Here is an 18,334-nt window from a genome sequence, read left to right as displayed (position 1 = left end):
GTTACAGCCAAATTGTCATTTAAATATGAGGGCATGAACTCCTAGAAATAGCAGCACAATGGTTTCCAAGGGCTGGGAGTAGGGGAAATGGGCAGGGGTTAGTCAAATTGTACAAACTCCCAGCTGTAAGATAAATAAGTTCTGGATATCTAGTGTACAACTTGGTTACTATAATTAATACTGTATTATTTACTTGAAAATTGTTAAGAGAGTAAATCTTAAATGTTATTATCACATACACACATACACACACACAAAGTAATTATGTGAGAGGTTGAAAGTGTTAATTAACCTTATTGTGCTAATCATTTTGCAATATGTATATGTATCAAATTATCATACTGTATACCTTAAATTTACATATGTTATATGTCAACAATATCAATAAAGCTACCAAAAAAATAAAAGGTGAAATAAACATGAGAGAAATAACCTGACTGGTACATCCTGGGTCACATGCCCACTCATGAGAGCAAGGATGGTGGTCTACTGCAAAATAAAAAGTATAGCAAGAGTACATAATCTTCCAGACCATGTATAAACCCCAAATATAGCATTACATGGATAGCCACCAGAATTCAAGAGAAAAACTCAATAATTGGGTCCAGAAATTTTAGATCCTTCCCCTTTAAGGAAGTAATTTTAAGCAGAAAAATAGAGTTAAACAAAATCTGAATAATATAAAGTATTAACCTGATAAAAATTATACATCTGTGAAGATATTTTAAAGCAATGCAAATAAAATGTATTCTGAATGAATGGAAATTTATTCCATGTTCTTGGGTGAAACAACACATTATAAATTTTTCAGTTCCTCCCTGATTACTCTATACATTTAATAAAATTTGGAAATAAACAAACCTACCATATGAGAGCAGACAAAGACTATTTTTTCAGAGCTTGGTCTACTAAGGGAGTTAGCCAGCATCACTGAAAGTAGGCAGAAGAGTGGGAAAGCTTTAGAGTAAAAAGGAAAGGCTTTTTAGATTAGAGGATGGTGGTGTGGGAAAACCGTAGACAGGCTAAATAGAAGTTCGGTATCCTTTGTGATTGGTTAGGAGTGCATATTTGGCTTTCTTTGGTTTCTAAGGTAGAAGTGGAGACAAAAATTAGGACCGTTATCTGTTATTAATCAAGTCCTGGCTTTCTGGGGCCAATTGTTACAGGAGTTATTGGTTGGTTTCTTTGATTGTTTACTAGTGATAGCGGTCTGACTGCCCAGAAGTCTAACCTGTACATACTAGGCTGACTTCTTGGGCTAAACGTTATAAATAATGCGTTGGTTTCCTGGGCTGCTTACTGCAGATTGTGGGTCAGAATACTATTCTTATGTATGAATTGGATATTGTATATTCAGTCTTTCACAGTCAAAATCAATGACTGGTAAGTTTTAGGAGAGATCTTAACAAATTTATTTAAAAATTTGTATTGAAGGAAAAAAAATTCTATTTAAGAACTGAGGACCATGGAGAGATAATTAACTTCAAAATGAATAAAGAGGAACGATTTATGGTAAAATACAAACTCAAAGTCATATTAATAAAAATAATGTGCACAACTGATGAATCATTGTACACTGCATCAAAAACTAATGATGTACTATATGTTGGCTAGTTGAACTTAATAAAAAAACCTTTTGCTATAAAAAATATGTTAATGACACAATATGACCTAAAATTACACATGGAATTGAATAGTTATTTCAAAAAGATTTCCATATATATTTGGGAAATACTCCATGATAAAAATGGCATCATAAAAAATTGGTAAAAGACAAACTGTTTAACAGATGGCATCAGGAAAATAATTTCACTAAGGAGAAGATAAAACTGAACGCTTACTATGAGCATAGAAGTATCAAAGATAAATCTATAAACAATAGATAATCTCAGGAAGCAAACTGAGGGTTGCTGGAGTGGTGGGGGTTGGGAGGGATGGGGTGGCTGGGTGATAGACATTGGGGAGGGTATGTGCTATGATAAGCGCTGTGAATCGTGAAAGACTGTTGAATCACAGATCTGTACCTCTGAAACAAATAATACAATATATATTTAAAAAAAAAAGAAGATAGCAGGAGGGGAAGAATGAAGGGGGCGGAATTGGAGGGGGAGACGAACCATGAGAGACTATGGACTCTGAAAAACAACTGAGGGTTCTAGAGGGAGGGGGTGGGGGGATGGGTTAGCCTGGTGATGGGTATTAAAGAGGGCACGGACTGAATGGAGCACTGGGTGTTATATACAAACAATGAATCATGGAACACTACATCAAAAACTAATGATGTATGGTGATTAACATAACAATAAAAATTTTTTAAAAAATAGATAACCACAAGAGAAAATATCCTTTTAAGTAAAACTATGAGTAGAAATTATAAAGATAACACCAAAATTAAATCTTCTTAGTGAAGCAAAAAAGAACAACTTAAGTATAAGATTAAGAGAAGATACTTGCATTTCTAATTTAAAAAAATAATAATGGATAAAATCTAAAATTTTCCAGATTATCAAACAAGGAAATGATAAGACTCTAATTAGAAAAGTGAACAAGGAACATGCAGAGGCAATTTATAGATGAGAAAAACCCAAAGACAAAGAAGCATGTCAATAAATGCTCAGTTTCATCAAACAAAAATGAAATTAAAACAAGATATTCCTCTCAGCAACTTAACAAAGATTAAAAGGTGTATTGACCAAATGTTGGTGGGTGTGTAGTCACCCTCAGGTACTACTAATGTGAGTGTAGACTGGTGCAGCCATTTTGAAGAGCAATCTGGCAGTGCTTAGTCAAAATCGGTAGGTAGGTAGGTACCCTCTGGTGCACCAATCTCAATCTCCTACCTGGGAATATACTCCAAGGAAATATTTGCATAACAACATAGTCATATGAGGATGTTGATCACAGTGTTGTTTACAATGCCAGGAGTTGGAGATGATTTAGTTAGCTTCACTTAAGGATGGACAAAACATAGTAGATATTCACTCTGGAATACTACTTAGCAGTAGAAGGAACATGATAAATGTGTACACAGCAATGTGGAAAAAGCATAGTGCTGAGTTAAATAAAAACGGAATGAATTTATAGAAAACACACAACTATAAAATGCATTTTATAAGATCATAGATAAGTCAAGCACACTAACCATGTAAGAACAGTTGGATATGGGAGAGGATAAGAGTAGGGATGAGTTAAAACTAAATGAGCAAATTAATAAATGGAATGAGAGGGACCTAATGCAAGCCAATGATGAGAGTGTTTTGTTAACTAAGGATCTGTAGTAACTCAGATTTATACACTTGAGGACCATAAGTAAGTGCATATAAACTAAAAGGATTTATTCTGCCTTGTCCTAGCAAGTAGCTAATTACCCATTGACTCCAAGCAGAGAGGGTTGTGGTCAGAGTATGGGTGCTAGGAGTGTCATCACCTGGAGTTCTGAGGACTACATAAGAAGCACAATACCAGAGCCTATACAAGGGACGGGTAGAGGGGCCCCTGGGTGGCTCAATCGGTAAAGCATCTGTCGAGCCCCATGTCAGGGGCCTAGATCAGTGTGTAGTCTGCTTCTCCCTCTCCCCCTGCCCCTACCCCCTGCTCATGCTTTTCTCTCTCCCTCCCTTTCTCTCAAATAAATCTTTAAAAAAAGAGAGAAAGAGAGGTCAGGATTTATTAACATACAGAATGCTGTAGGAATGTGATGGGAAGGCACATCTTTTTCTGAAAGCAAAGATAAAGACAAACCAATATAAAGGAGCCACGGATCATCTTACCTGATTAAACTCCGCCATCATCCAAACTGATAACCTATGGATGGATGAGCAGGGGGGTTCCCAGGCTGTTCAAATGTTCCCTCTGATATCCTTCCAGCTTGTGCATCATCTTGGTTAATCTGGTGACACTCAGCAATATTATCAATCATAACCCTTAGATTTAGATCTTTGCAGAAAGCGACAGATTTTATAAAGAGTATATTTTAGCCTTTCTAGAAATTTAGGAAAAAAAACATTCACTTCTAACCATTTTAGAAATGAAATGTAGATTTTGCAGAACTGCACCGGCTTCATTTCAGTATTGTGTGTCAACAAATGCATGCATCACTTAGTCTTTAATTCCATCAACATCTATTAATTCTTTGGACCTGACACTGCTGGGTGTTAAGAATAGGACTTTGAAAAATGTGTGGTTGCTTTCCTGGAGGAACTCACAGATATAAATGTTTTATGCACAAAAATTAGAGACAAAATGGTAAATAGAATAAAAAAGAAAAACGGAAATCTCAGTAGCAGGTAAGATGAAAGGACTAGACAGAATAACATGAGCAGAAACAGCAGTTTGAAAAAGTTTGGCTTGTTTATGGCATGTTGAGAATATTTTCCAACAAGAGGGATCTGTACTTAGGAGGGAGTCTGAAAAAGGGCATGGTTAGTGCAGTTAAGATGGTTATAAATGGTTTTCATTTGATGAAGGCCATCATCATGGGTCTAAACCTCACTAGAAGAAAGTGAAGAAATATTTTAGGTTTTAAGCATGGGTGACATGATCTGCTTTACATTTTGAGCAGTAACTCTGGCAATGAACCCTTTCTAGGTTGAGAATTAGGGTACAGTATGAATAGGGGCAGAGGCCAAATAATAAGTGCATTTCATCTCTAGAGAACAAGAATATGCTCTTATTATTCTCCTGCTCACCCCTAGTACTCACTAACACATTCCTTTTTAAAAGTGTGTATTTTGAAATCAACTCATATCTCATGGACATATCCCAAATCCTAAATATTTACTAAACCACCCTAGCTCTATAGGAGGTTTTTTTCTGTGCTCATCCATTATACCTATTATAGGGCTTGTTTCTGCTACTACTCATTTATTTGATATTTTTGTATTGGTTTTGAAAAAGTTTACTCAATAATTAGGTTCCTGTGTTTGTTGTACAAAACCACTTTACCCTGAATATGGCAAGGAAAAAGTCAGAGGCTTGTGGCTGTCTGGCAAGTGGCTTTATTCTTTTTTTTTAATTTCTGTACTTTTGCATAAAAAATAAACAGACCCAGAAAGAGGGAGAGGGTCCTCAAAGAGAATGATGGCTCATCTTGGACCTGTGAAATCTGACAAAGTGAATCGAAGTAGAAAAATGGAAATATGTTAGTTGCTATGCAGGTTAACATTGTGGTACTCTTAAAAGTCCTGGAAAAGTTTTCTTTGTTATATAGAAGTTCAGCAAGACTTTGGTTTTTTTTTCTTTTTAAGAAGAATTAATAATATTTTTACTTCTGTGTCTACAAACTCACCCAGCTCTAGCTAGTTTATTATTTAGATGTAGACCTTGATTTTTTTTTTTTTTTTTTTTTTTTTTGCCACTGGTCTGCCCAATATTTTTCAGAATAGTTTGGGATGAGAAAAAAAATGTCACCTATAAGAACAAATATATATGTTATAGACTCTGTCCCAGGAACCTCTGGTGCTATTTGGCTGTTTAATATGTCAATATTATTAGATGATAATGATACAGTAGAATAGGTTATATTACAAAATACTAATTGTTTATGCCACATTTTTTTATTTTTTATTTTTTATTTATTTTTTAAAGATTATTTATTTGAGAGAGAGAGAATGAGAGATAGAGAGCACAAGAGGGAAGAGGGTCAGAGGGAGAAGTAGACTCCCCACTGAGCAGGGAGCCTGATGTGGGACTCGATTCCAGGACTCCAGGATCATGACCTGAGCCGAAGGCAGTCGCTTAACCAACTGAGCCACCCAGGCGCCCTATGCCACATTTTTTTAATCAAGTAAATTTACTTTAGAAATGTTAGAAAATTAGGTTGTCTGGAGGCTCAGTTGGTTAAGTATCTGACTCTTGATTTTGGCTCAGGTCATGATTTCACCTCAGGTCCTGAGGTAGAGCCTGGCATTGGGCTCTGAGCTCAGTGGGGAGTCTGTTTCTTTCTTTCTTTCTCTCTCTCCCTCCCTCTGCCACTCCCCCCCCACTCATTCTCTCCCTCTCCTGCTCTCTCAAATAAATAAATCTAAAAAAAAAAAAAAAGAAATGTTGGGAGATTCATAATATAAAAACATTATCAATTTATTTCTTCCTCTTTGGCAACACGTTTTGTATAAATCATGGCTGTCTTGGTTTTATGTATTCATATATCCTGCAAAGTAGAATTTTATTTCACTTACCAATATTGTAGTCATTTTCTCATATTGTAAAAAAAAATCTTAAAAGCATATTTTTATGGCTACAAATTATTCTATAATAATGGATGCTCTCATTTGAAAAACTTTATAGCATAGAGTTATGAACCTGAGCTCCAGAGCCAGATACCTGAGCTTTCATCACTACTTCACCACTATTGACATGTGAACCTGAACAAGTTCCTTAACCTCTCTCACTGTCTCAGTTTCCACATATGAAAACTAGGGATAAAAACAATACCTACTCCATAGGATTGTTCTTATAATTATATGGTTTTATATATGTAGAGCAATTTAAACAATGCCTGGATATGACACATACTATATAAATACTACATATCATTATTATTTTTTAAATCTCATATTAATAGCCATTTGGGTTATTTACAACTTTATGGACTTTTGAATAACAATATGCTTAACAAATTTGAAAATAAATCTCTCAAAGCACATCACAGCCAAATGATATGTCACTCTGATATATACTGCAAAATCTCCTTGCAGAAAAGTTACAAAATTTACACAAGCATCTTGGAAGAGACTGCTTACTAAGCATTAAGTTGTCTCATAATTGTGTAGAATACATTTAATTGGTAGAAAAATTGGATATTTGTTTTAATCATAATCTATATTTTCATTTTAAAAATTGCCTAGTTATATCATTCCTTTTTGAATTTTTCTTTTAGACATTGTTTTGATAGTTTTAATAATCTATAGATGATATTAAATTTGTTTATTACAAAAATCATCCAATGTTTTTTATTTGTTTATATCTGAATGTCATGAGTGGAAATTATCTGCTTCATTTATACTTTTAGCTTGTGCAAAATTTTAATATTGTTTTCCTGATTTTATATGCTTTTCTGACATATCTGTGATCATCATATTATTTTAGTTTCTTCATGTCTTTTGTTTCAGAACATGGCTTGAGAGTACTATATATTTGGACTTTGTTTCAGGTTTGATCTGTCTTCTAATAGTGAAATTTAACTCATTCATATTTATTGCTTTAGTTAAGATATTTTTTTGTCTCGATGTTATGTGCTTTACTGTTTATTCCTGTCCTCTTAAATTTGCTAAATGCCTGCCTTTCCCTACCCCCCTTCTTCTCTCTGTAAGAAATAACACCCACTAGTGTAATGGTTATTATTAGTTACATCTGTTTTTATCTAATTTCAAAGTCCGTACTGAAACCCTATCAGGTCTTCTGGTTCAAAATAGTTTTTGGCTAAAGACTTCAGTGGAATTTCTTTAGTTTCCCACTAAAATATGTATAAAAACTGGAAACAATCCTTGCCAGACTAAAGGATTCTAGAATGTTTGAGGAATGTTAACTACCCATAGGTATGATCTTCCTGCCACAGATGTAACTCAGGAACCAGATTGCTAGAGGAGGGGAGCTGGAAAGTTTTGCATCTCCTTCCACGTCTGACTGACACAAAAGTTCAAACCCTGAGCCACTGAGCAAATTAGATACCGCTGCTCATAGAAAATGGAGGAAAATATGATAGACATAAGCAGAGAGAATGTTGCTCCTGTAGAAGAGAAAGAGCAGATAATTAAGAAATTATCATTTACAATAAAAAACAACCTATCCAACAGAACAGAAATACTGCAGGGACTCAGACTGGTAGCAGTAGGGCTGTCACAATTCCAGGCCCAAAAAGTTTGATTCTCAGAAATTGAAGGAGGGAATGTTGGAGAGACCAAGGCATGTACAACTTTATGATGTTCTTGACAAATTTTTGCTGTAGGAGTAAAATAGTAGTCAATACTAACAATTACTGGACTTGAAATTATTCATTCTCAAGTATAAAAATGCCTTGAAAAAACCATATTCCCAATTTATCCAGAAGGAAACAGCAAATATTTTGATTACAATGAATTTTAAGGAAATTGGTCTCTTAGCTTGAAATGTGTTCACTTGAAAAAAAAATATGTATTCTCGTTTCAAGGAGATGGAAACAGAACAGTTTAAAAGTGAGTAAGTTAGCAAGGACTAGAGCTCTAAATTTGAGGCTGTATATCAATTGGCATAGGTGCAAAAAATCTACTTGGAGTGCTTTATTAACTTGGCATTTCCAGTTGATATAATATGCACAATATCAATGTGTACCACTAAGACCAATCAGGGTTGTGTAAGATCATCAAGGGTTGTGCAGTTGATCTTTTTTGGGGAAAACTGGAAAAGGGAACCACCTCTCCTGAAACCTGTGAATTTTTATGACTTCATGCAGCAAGTACATACCTCATATGGTTAATACCCAGGGTTTTTCATTAATGATAGTCATCTTCAAATCTTCCCATACTGGTTTGCTAAATATGAATCTTGTAAGGAAAAATGGATGATAGTGATTGTGATGAAGATGGTAATAAAGCCCACTATTTAATGAGATATTTATGTACCTAGTTTTGTGATAAGTTATATATACTGCAAAATAAACCTCATAATAATGATATATTTCCATTTCATGGAAGGTGAAGAAAATGCTTGTGAGAGAACGTAAGTAATTCCCAGTGACATGGTTATAAAGAAATACAATTGGGGTAAACACAACTACTTGACTCCAAACACCAGGATCTCTACATCTTAGTTATAATGACCCTTGGTACTATGTATATCATGTAGTTGGTGCCACATGTTTGTACTCTGTAAGATTTGGTTATATTCCTGGATAGGAGAGTGCTTGTTGGCAGAAATGTGCCACCTCCAATTCTCCAGGAAGACATTTTTACTAAGTTACATCTCCAGTCTGTTGTTCTTATGAGCTAGCTCTTTCACAAAAAATGTAGAGTTCTTTCTGTTGTGTTTCCCTACACAAAGTATAATTGTATTTCACTTCTATTTCACTGAATCACAGCCTATTTTTTTAAAGCCCTTAAGGAAGACTGGAATGTTTCTAATGATCAGCTGTTAGGAAAAATTAGTTTTCTATTAATGAGATATTATTTATATTTAAGTGCTAGGATTCAGCTCATTTACTAGAGTGTAAATGTTTTTGCCAATGTTCCCCTCCCCCATCTTCTTTCTAGTCTTTACACTAATATCAGTGACACTGCGCTGTATATGTTTCTTCTTAATGAAACATGATGATTGGACCACATGAGTTAAAAATAAAACTATTTAGGGGCAACTGAGCGGCTCAGTCTGACTCCTGGTTTCGGTTCAAGTCATGGTCTCATGGGTCATGAGATCGAGACCCAGGTCAGTTTCCATGCTCAGTGGGGGGTCTGCTAGAGAGTCTCTCCCTCTGCCCTTCCCCCCCTTGCAAGCACTTGTACTCTCTCTCTCAAATAAATAAATCTTAAAAAAAAAACTAGAATGAATTATTTTTATTTTAGTAGGAAAGCCTGAAAAATTGCTCTGTAATTCAAGAAAATATACCTACAAGTGAGTATTTGGGGCCCCAAAGAGGGATGTCAAAAGGGGCAATTTGAAGCAAAAGAATAATCCCTATTTATATATTTGTCTTAAATTCTACCTTCTTCTAAGATTTATAACTTCATATGCTTTCTACGTATTTAAAGATTAGTAGAGACAAACCAAGAATAAATCTGTGCACAAACTTCCTTATGTCCAATTTTGGCCATTAGAAACAATATCATGATGCTTCTGGCTTTTCTGAAAACATCTCTGGCAAAGATTTACAGGATGTTGCCTCTCTTACAGTAATCATACTAAGGCCCAGGACTTTAACTGTGTTGTTGTATCTTAAATTGATTAGTATCTTTGGGTTGAGCAAGGATAACCAAATTCATGAGATTACAAAGTAAACTAGAATTCTGTTATATTAATAGATCTGTCAAAAGCAATGTAATAATTTCCTGGCTGACCAATACATTTTCTTTCCTCTGAGAAAACTACTTAACTAGTACATAATAAAATTATTGTTTATTGAGCATCATTTTCGATAAGAGAGAGTTAGGTAATCTTGATGACTAAAATCCTGAAAAACTGATGCATCTATCTCTACCATTAAGTACTATATTCTTTTCCTAGGACTGCTATGAAAATATTACCACAAACTGGGTGGCTTAAAATAATAGGAATGCATTCTCTAACAGCTCTGGAGGACAGAAGTCTGAAATCAAGGTGTTAACAGGGCTATGCTCCCTCTGGAGGCTTCCTTCCTCATCTCTTCCAGCTTCTGAAGATTATGGGCATCGAGTGGCTTCCTTGGCTTGTGGCCACGTCACTCCTATCTCTGCTTCTATATTCACATCACTTTCTCCCATGTTTCTGACTTATTGGAGTAATTCAGAATAATCTCATCTCAAGATTCTTAATTATATCTGCAAAGACCTTTTATTTCAAAGTCATATTCACAGTTTTCAGGGGCATAAACATTTTTAAAAAATACTGAATACTTCATGAATTTGTGTGTCATCCTTGTCACAGAGGCAAGCAAGTCTTCTCTTTATCATTCCAGTTTTAATATATGTGCTGCCAAAGTGAGCACCATAAACATTATTCTTTGAGGTCACCATTAAGCCCACTACAGGCATCATCTACTTGAGAACTAGAGTATCAAATTGCCATTCATCAAGGTGCTCTCTACCTTAGCAGTCAACATATCGAGGGTACATAGACCACGGGAACCTTATTTTTCTTTGATTTCTTCCTTTCTTGATTTTAGGTAGAATCTCCCCCTTTTATTAGCTCACTTGATATATTTTAGAAATTGACAGAGACATAGTGTAAAAGACAGTAAGTGGTATGAGATAAGTTTTTAGGGATAGAGACTAGGTAATAAAGCATTTTGGAGGCCAGAGGAAAAAATGTGAACTTTATTAAAAATGCAGTGGAGTACTTATAACTAGTGAAAGCTATGTATATTTTTACCCACAATGAATTACGGGTATCTTCATATGTATCTCCATGTATGTAAATGTCTAGGTTCAAAAATACTATTTCTTGTCTAGATGTAACACTGGAACTTTCAATACGGGACAAATTGAGAATACCTCCCATGGGAGCTGATGCAAGTAAGAAGATACATTTATATTGCTGTTCCTGTGCCTTAGAATTAAATTTTTCCATCCATCTTGCTAAGGTGCTAGCTGAGGTTAGGTAAAGGATGAATAAATGGTCCCCGTTGCAGAGACAGAGTGAGGAAACTGTGTTAACATTTCCAGTTTTGCTACTGTTCTTTTTACTTCTGAACCTCATATATTCTGCATTCTGTGTTGTGGACCCCAGAAGGTACTAAAGCACCTTTCCCCTTCCTCCTCCTAATTTCTACTCATTTATACACATTTTTGTTGTTGTTTTTGTTAAACCATCATTCTTTCCTCTGTTAGTCTTCTCCCAAACCGTACTATGACCAGTACAATCCACTCTCCTTTACTTAAGCAGCTTCTAGAATCCTATCCCATCCCCCCACTAGTCAGTGATAAATTAAAACAGAACAATGTCTTACATCTGTACCAGCCTTTTATTTCTCTGCCTAAATACCTAAATATTCATGTTCTTGAACTTCTCTTTCACTCACCACTTCACAAAATATACTGATTTCAGTGTTCATATATAATGTTAAGAGTTTATTTTATGTTACTGTTAAATGTTTGCACAGTTGTCTGAATTGAGCCCTCCATCTGTCCACACAAATGAACAGACATTCCACATTATGTCAATGGGTTGTTTCTAATGACATATGCACTCAGATGGAATGTGAAAATGAGGCTGCAGAAGGTTTGACCCATATGTGCAAAGAGAAAGAACATTTATGTTAATTCTCATGATCTGACTATTAGAAGCATATATTGATCAATCCATTGTAAGGTATCAGGAGTTTTATAGGAAGTCAAAGATGCAACCTCTGACAGTTGGAAATTTACAGAATAAATAAATGCACAGCATCAGAAGTAAGAAACCATACAGAAGAAACTGGAGAGATCTGAACATGTGTTGAGATCAAGATACATGAATTATCCACACAAGAGGTATCTGAAGAGTTTTTAGATGTCACTATGTGTGTGTGATGATGGTTGAAGGGGAGGGGTTGCAGAAACTTGCCTCCAACACTAATAACTGTATATCCCTGAGTTTCCTATTTTTCAGCTGTAAAATGGGGATGCTAATGTTTTCTCTTTCCAGGACTATTAATGTTAAATGAATTTATATATGCAAAATATCTGGCATATGGTTGCTTACATGTTAATTCTCTGCCATCTGCCCACCCTCAAATGGGAAGTAGACTTGATGTCAATATTACAAATTCAGCTCACAAGGTATCTGTCTTGAAGATGACTATATTGAGGTGGATATAGAAGACATAGTTAAAAAGAATGACAACCATCTAACAATTTAGGGAGATGTCCATGCATATAGAAATTTTACTAGTTTATTTTTTTAATAAAAAATTTATTGACATCAATAGAACAACATACCCAAGTAAATATATTCAAATTTAACTTTGCAGTGTCTTCATAAATAAACTTTTTAGAAATATTTCAGTGTTTTAGGGGATGGTGCCATTTAAGGGGTTCTTTCTTTTGTTAATGTTTCTTTAAAAAAATTTAAACCAGTGATATTTTTGCATATAGTATTTATCAAATTAAGTGCAGATGTCAGGAAAACATATGGCATGCTGGTGACTAGACACTGTGTGATGAAATTTGTATCCTTTATGGATATATGATCATATAAAAATAAGATTTTATGCATTTATTTTAGATTAACTAAGCTTGCTGATCACATAATAATACTGAAATTATAAGGTCATTATACCTGAGGCGTATTATATCTTTTCTTAAGTTAAAGAATACAATATCTTGGGGAATAAGGATATGAGATTGTGTGGAGAGAATGAGAGGTATAAAAGAGCATTATGTGAGTAAAGACAAAACAAATTGGAGATTTTCTGTACGAACTAACTAAAAGAAATAGAAATGCGTTTGTATTGCATTTAGATTAAGATGAAGGCATAGCTGCACTATTACAGTGTTTCTCCTGCTTAACAACCCATTAGTAGACTTTGAGAGGTCAGAAAATTTTGTTGTTCCAGAAAATGAAATCCTACTCTATCATCTGTAGAATGTTCTCAGTTATTGTTACAAATCTCTAAACCAAATGCTGAAGGAGTGAAGCCATAGCCTTTGTGACCAGCAAGCCATCTGTCATAGAATGGTGAGCACAGTGAGTTTGAAAGTTGAAAGTATGAATCCAGATTTCTTGTCTATCCCTTAATTATTGCCATCTCAAGCAACTATTTGTCTATTTTAAGCCTCAGATTCTTCAGCTTTAAAATCAGGATGATATATTAAAATTGTATCTCAAAGCATGAGAATCAAATAGCATCAGATTTTGGTATTAAACCTAGCTATTCATTTATTTGAAACAAGTAACTTTTCTCCTCCCTGTATCAGCTCTAGTCTAAACTCCACAAAAATAAGCTCAGGCTCAAACACTTATGTATATAGTCATTGGTCCATTTGTACATAGATGGTCTATATGGCACCTTCAGTGTGAAATCAGCCATGGAAATACTCCTGATATATCATACTGGAACTTCACCAACATCACTGCCCATGGTTAGAGTGACATTTACCTTGATCACTGCCTACTTGTATTGTGCTAAACTGTGCAGAGATCTCATAATTTTGAATTTCTACAAAGAGGAGTATTACTTCATTCACTTTAGGTTAACATAAAGGAATTTATTATAACAAAAGCAGGGTCTAATAATGTTTACCTGAAGTGGTTCAGAGGAACGACTGATGGGGAGAACGCTTTTCCAAATTCAAAATGTCTTGCATGTGTTTCACAATGTTATAAAAGTAACTTTCCAAGGAGTCATGGCCCCAAATGCATCCCTTCCTTGAAAATCAGTACACTATGAATAATGATGATATGTTATACCCTTTAGTTGTGTTGGGGTAGAAAATAGTTAAACAACCATTAATTTAAAAAGCATCCTTTTATTCATAAAAATAACTTTATCACTTGTTATGTAGCTTCCTATAGCATGGCTTCTCCATTCCTTGATTTTTATTTTGTATAAGTGATATTCTTTACACCCTACTACAATCACCCACTCACAGGGATTCTATTCTAAGTTGCACCAGACCTGCAACGCCTACAAAAATCTGTTTCAAACAGATTATTTTCTCCTACTCCTCCAGCTCACTTACTGCCCACTCGTACCCTAACATCATCAAGACTGCAATCCATGAACTCTAAGACTTCTATCTATCATGTCTTTTCTCCCCAGGTATCCATATTCTTACTCAGGCCAGAGTCCATATTTTAATATTAGATAAACTTGAATGTACCTACTTTGAATAAAATAAATAAATTGAAAATTTATTTAAACTTTTCTTTTCTCTCTCCTCCTCCAAGAACTTCTTGCTTGACAAACTTATGTTACAACCACATAAAGCATCAGAACATTGCTGGAAAGTTGCTTTCCACCCCCTAGAAGTCCTATTTCGCATCTGTACTGCCTGGTGCCAGCAATCGTGTGTCATGACTCCTTTGTGGTTTCTTTTAGGGTACCCTGTGAGGTAAATATCTCTAGTTTTTTTTTTTTTATGATTGAATATAACTCCCTATTCCTTGTTTTTAAAATTCTCTTAGCAGAATGCATCTTCTTTTTCTATTTTTTTGGATAAGATGCATAAATATCTCCGTTTTTGAAGCTCAATAGCTCAAGTAGTATAAACTTGGTATTGGTGTTGAAGACTTTTGCATCAAATTTTTTAACACATGAGATGCTCTTTGATATGATAAAACCTTCTTTCATTTCAAAAAAATCCCATATCTGATGTTTGTTTGGTTTTCTGTTTCATGACACCAATTATTCTTATATTGGATCATTTTGGAAATTTTTCTATTTCTAATAGGCTGCATTCACATCCTTGAATCGACTTATAACTTTAATCTGCTTTCGCTACTTTTAAGAGTTAATAATACATAAATTGATTTTTAGGCCCATTCTGTTTCTTATTATTTCTAACTTATGTGTTAGTATTATAATGATGCTATTTGTCTTTAAAAACTGTCCTTTGTTTTCAAATCTCCCTTTTTATCTCATTTTGTTTTCTTAACTATAGTTTAAGCTCTTGTTTTGTGAAATTCATATTCTTATTAGCTAGTTATAAAGCATGAAATGATCAAGAGGATTTGCATCCTGTTGCTTGTGTTATAATTTTTCTAGAATGGTTCTTTTTGTTTTTTCTTTCCTTCCAATATATCAGGATCTGATGTTATAATTCACAGAAAATAAGAGAACTAGCCTCTGACCAGTGGGAATAAGTCATGATTAGTCAGTCAATGAAAATATGTCAGAAAAGGGAGGTTTGAACAAAGATGCAAAATGAGAGTCTGCTATTTTTTGTGTTGTGGCCACTCTTGTGTGAGGGAAATGGAGAATTCAGCAGGAAAATCCAGTTGAAATGATACTCTCTCCTCTGAAAGATTTTTTTTAAATTTCTCTCTACCTGGAAGGTGATATATATCATTTTTTCTGTGAGGATTGGTGAGGCTATGGATCATTTCTCCAACTCTGTGTTTAACTGTTTGGCTTTCATTTAGTCTTGTTAGCAAGGGACATTATGAGAATTGTCAGAATTTTGTCAACCCTTCAGTAAAGAGTTCTGTGAATTTGCTCTTTGCTATATTTGTATGTATTGTTATTTTTTTGTTGTTGTTGTTCATAATCTTTAAGTATAGTGCAGGAGATTGTGCTCCTTTTCTCAGTTGGTTGCTGACATAGCTTTTTCTGTCCCTGTTCTTATGGACATAAGGGTAGGACGTGATCCATGGAATTTTTATCTTCTAATTCAATGGGAAACCTTAATAATGTTGTTTATTTCCCCAATATAAATAAGTATCCATATTCTCTGCCACCTTATAGGTTGGCTGTCTCCATAGGTTAAGAAGGATTGCTTATTTATCTATTTCTGCAGCCCTGACTCCTTACCTCATTAAATCGGTCCCAGCAAGTTTTGAGCACAAAGTGCTGAAAGAAAGAATGTGCCCTGAAACTACCTTTCCTGACTTTATAGTTGAATATTATTTCTAGTGTAGGCCCAGGGGCATTGCAAGAATGTGAAAGCCTACAAACCATTTAATTTAAAAATCCCCTTGAATAAATGCCTCCAACCACTGCTTGACATTGTTAAATACTTTTCCCTAGATCTGGGTAGAGATGTCATGGACAGAAATGAAACATGAGAGCATAATTTAAGGTTTTTTAGTATCCATAGTTTGGTTTATACAGCAGATTTTATAGACAGAGGTTAGTTATCATAGGACACCTTAACCTACCTTGGCTTAATGAACAAATTCCATTTTTCTCTAGAGAAAATCCTGGGTGTGGTGGACAAAATGGATCTATGGCTTGCATGATAAATGGAAAATCAAATATAGAATTGCTAACAGCTTCAGATACTATACACCTTAATACTGTTCTTTAATAAGCATATTATGTGTGTATCATGGTCTATCTATGAATTGATAAATACTGAATCATATTCAAGCCATTGAATGAAATGAACAAATTCTTCTGAAAGGACCATTTTATGACCTACTGTGGAAAATTCCTTAAAATGTGAATACTTGGGGAAATAGTTCTTAACTAGCTTATGGAGTTTTTAGAGTAAAACATCACAATAGTTACTATTAATACCTACAGCTTCTAACTAATTTATTGAGCACCTAGTATATAAAGACAATAAGGTATGTTTGATGAAATATTAATGAAACCTTGTTCTCATAATTATAAACAGTATTATGAAAATATTGCACTGATCATGATCTTCAAAAATATAAGAGAACCTCATAAGAAGTACCATATAAAAATGTTATTCCTCTTGAAGTAATTACACCATATTTTTTTCTGAGGTCTTTGAAAATCTTTGACTCTTCTCTTCCCCCAACTCCACCCAACTTCTGGAAATTATCTTTTATCATATCCTTTTTATTTATAACAAAAATACTAAGTGTTTGACTTTTAATATTAAGACAACATAAATTCAAAGTGTAGTTTTAGTTAAACTCTCCTCTTACTCCATTTAGGCTCTCTCCTCTCTCTTTCCCTCCCTCTCTATTAAAGATTTAAGGCCAACTGACAGAACAAATTAACAAAAACTCCTTTTGTATTAATCAGTACTTTGTTTTATTTTGGTAAATTTTAAATCATTTTAGTAGCAAAGTTATTATTGAGTAGGGAGTAAAGACTATAAATGCTTCAAGTTTTATACCTGCTCCAGGTATAAAATTGATTGTTCTTTTTTGAAAGATATTTACAAAATTAAAATGTTCTGAAAGTCTAAAAAATCCGTCTAGCTTTCCTTATTACCTACTCTTACAAAACAACAATACAATTGGATTGATGTTGGTTACAAGACAATAATTACATTTTTATAATTTTTTGTGAGAAGTCATTGCACTTGTATATTTTGAAAACCCTTGGAATAATTTAATTGCAGAGAGCTTTTTGGATTAGGTTTCTAGAAAGAACTTAGGTAAAAGAATAGGACAAGGTTTTCCTAAGTTGATGGAGTGTTACACCTAAATTCAGATATTGCTATTGTAATTTAATGGAAATAATTTTTTAAGTGAGATTTCAGAACATATATTTAGGACTGTCACCACTTAGTAAAATTTAAGAATTATGTACTTTGGCTATTCTAATGAACAAACCTCCTTCAGTTGGACTTACGGAACTTTCTGATGTTATATTTTATCCTCAGGGAATACTGGTTCAGTGAGACTCCATTTTACTGATGATTATTTGGTCTGTAGTATTCTGGACCTACTCATCGCTTCTTTCTCTTTTTGGAGAGGCAATGCATGCATTTCAGCCCTACCTCTAACCACATGGACAGCAACTAAAATAAGCTCTATGTGTTTGTTTTGTTTTTGCTTTTCATGTTCATAGTCAAATGTTTTTTGATAATAGAGAAGGCACTTTCCTTCATAGTTTATCAAAGGTCTTTATTATACCTAGTCTCTTTGTCCTATTTTCCTAATGTCATAAAAATTAATATGCACACAAACCCTCTATATTTCACTCATTCTCTGTGTATTTTGGAGAAGTTCTTTTGGAGACTCAGTTGCAATGAATTAAAGTGGTATCACAAAAGTTCCAGACTCTAAAAGGTGCTCTGATTTAATTTAATTAGATGAATTATTTAAG

General features: G+C 34.3%; 1 non-coding gene across 1 annotated transcript; it reads right to left on the bottom strand.

Moving 5' to 3' along the window:
• Positions 1 to 10,544: 10,544 nt before the first annotated feature.
• Positions 10,545 to 10,651, bottom strand: LOC113910636. Its single transcript, XR_003516146.1, has one exon. It is a non-coding gene; the product is annotated as a U6 spliceosomal RNA (small nuclear RNA).
• Positions 10,652 to 18,334: the final 7,683 nt, after the last annotated feature.

Source organism: Zalophus californianus, chromosome 6, assembly GCF_009762305.2.
Source record: "Zalophus californianus isolate mZalCal1 chromosome 6, mZalCal1.pri.v2, whole genome shotgun sequence".
NCBI lineage: Eukaryota > Metazoa > Chordata > Mammalia > Carnivora > Otariidae > Zalophus > Zalophus californianus.
Note: the sequence above shows the minus strand (reverse complement) of the source record. Positions and strands in the feature narration are given on the sequence as shown.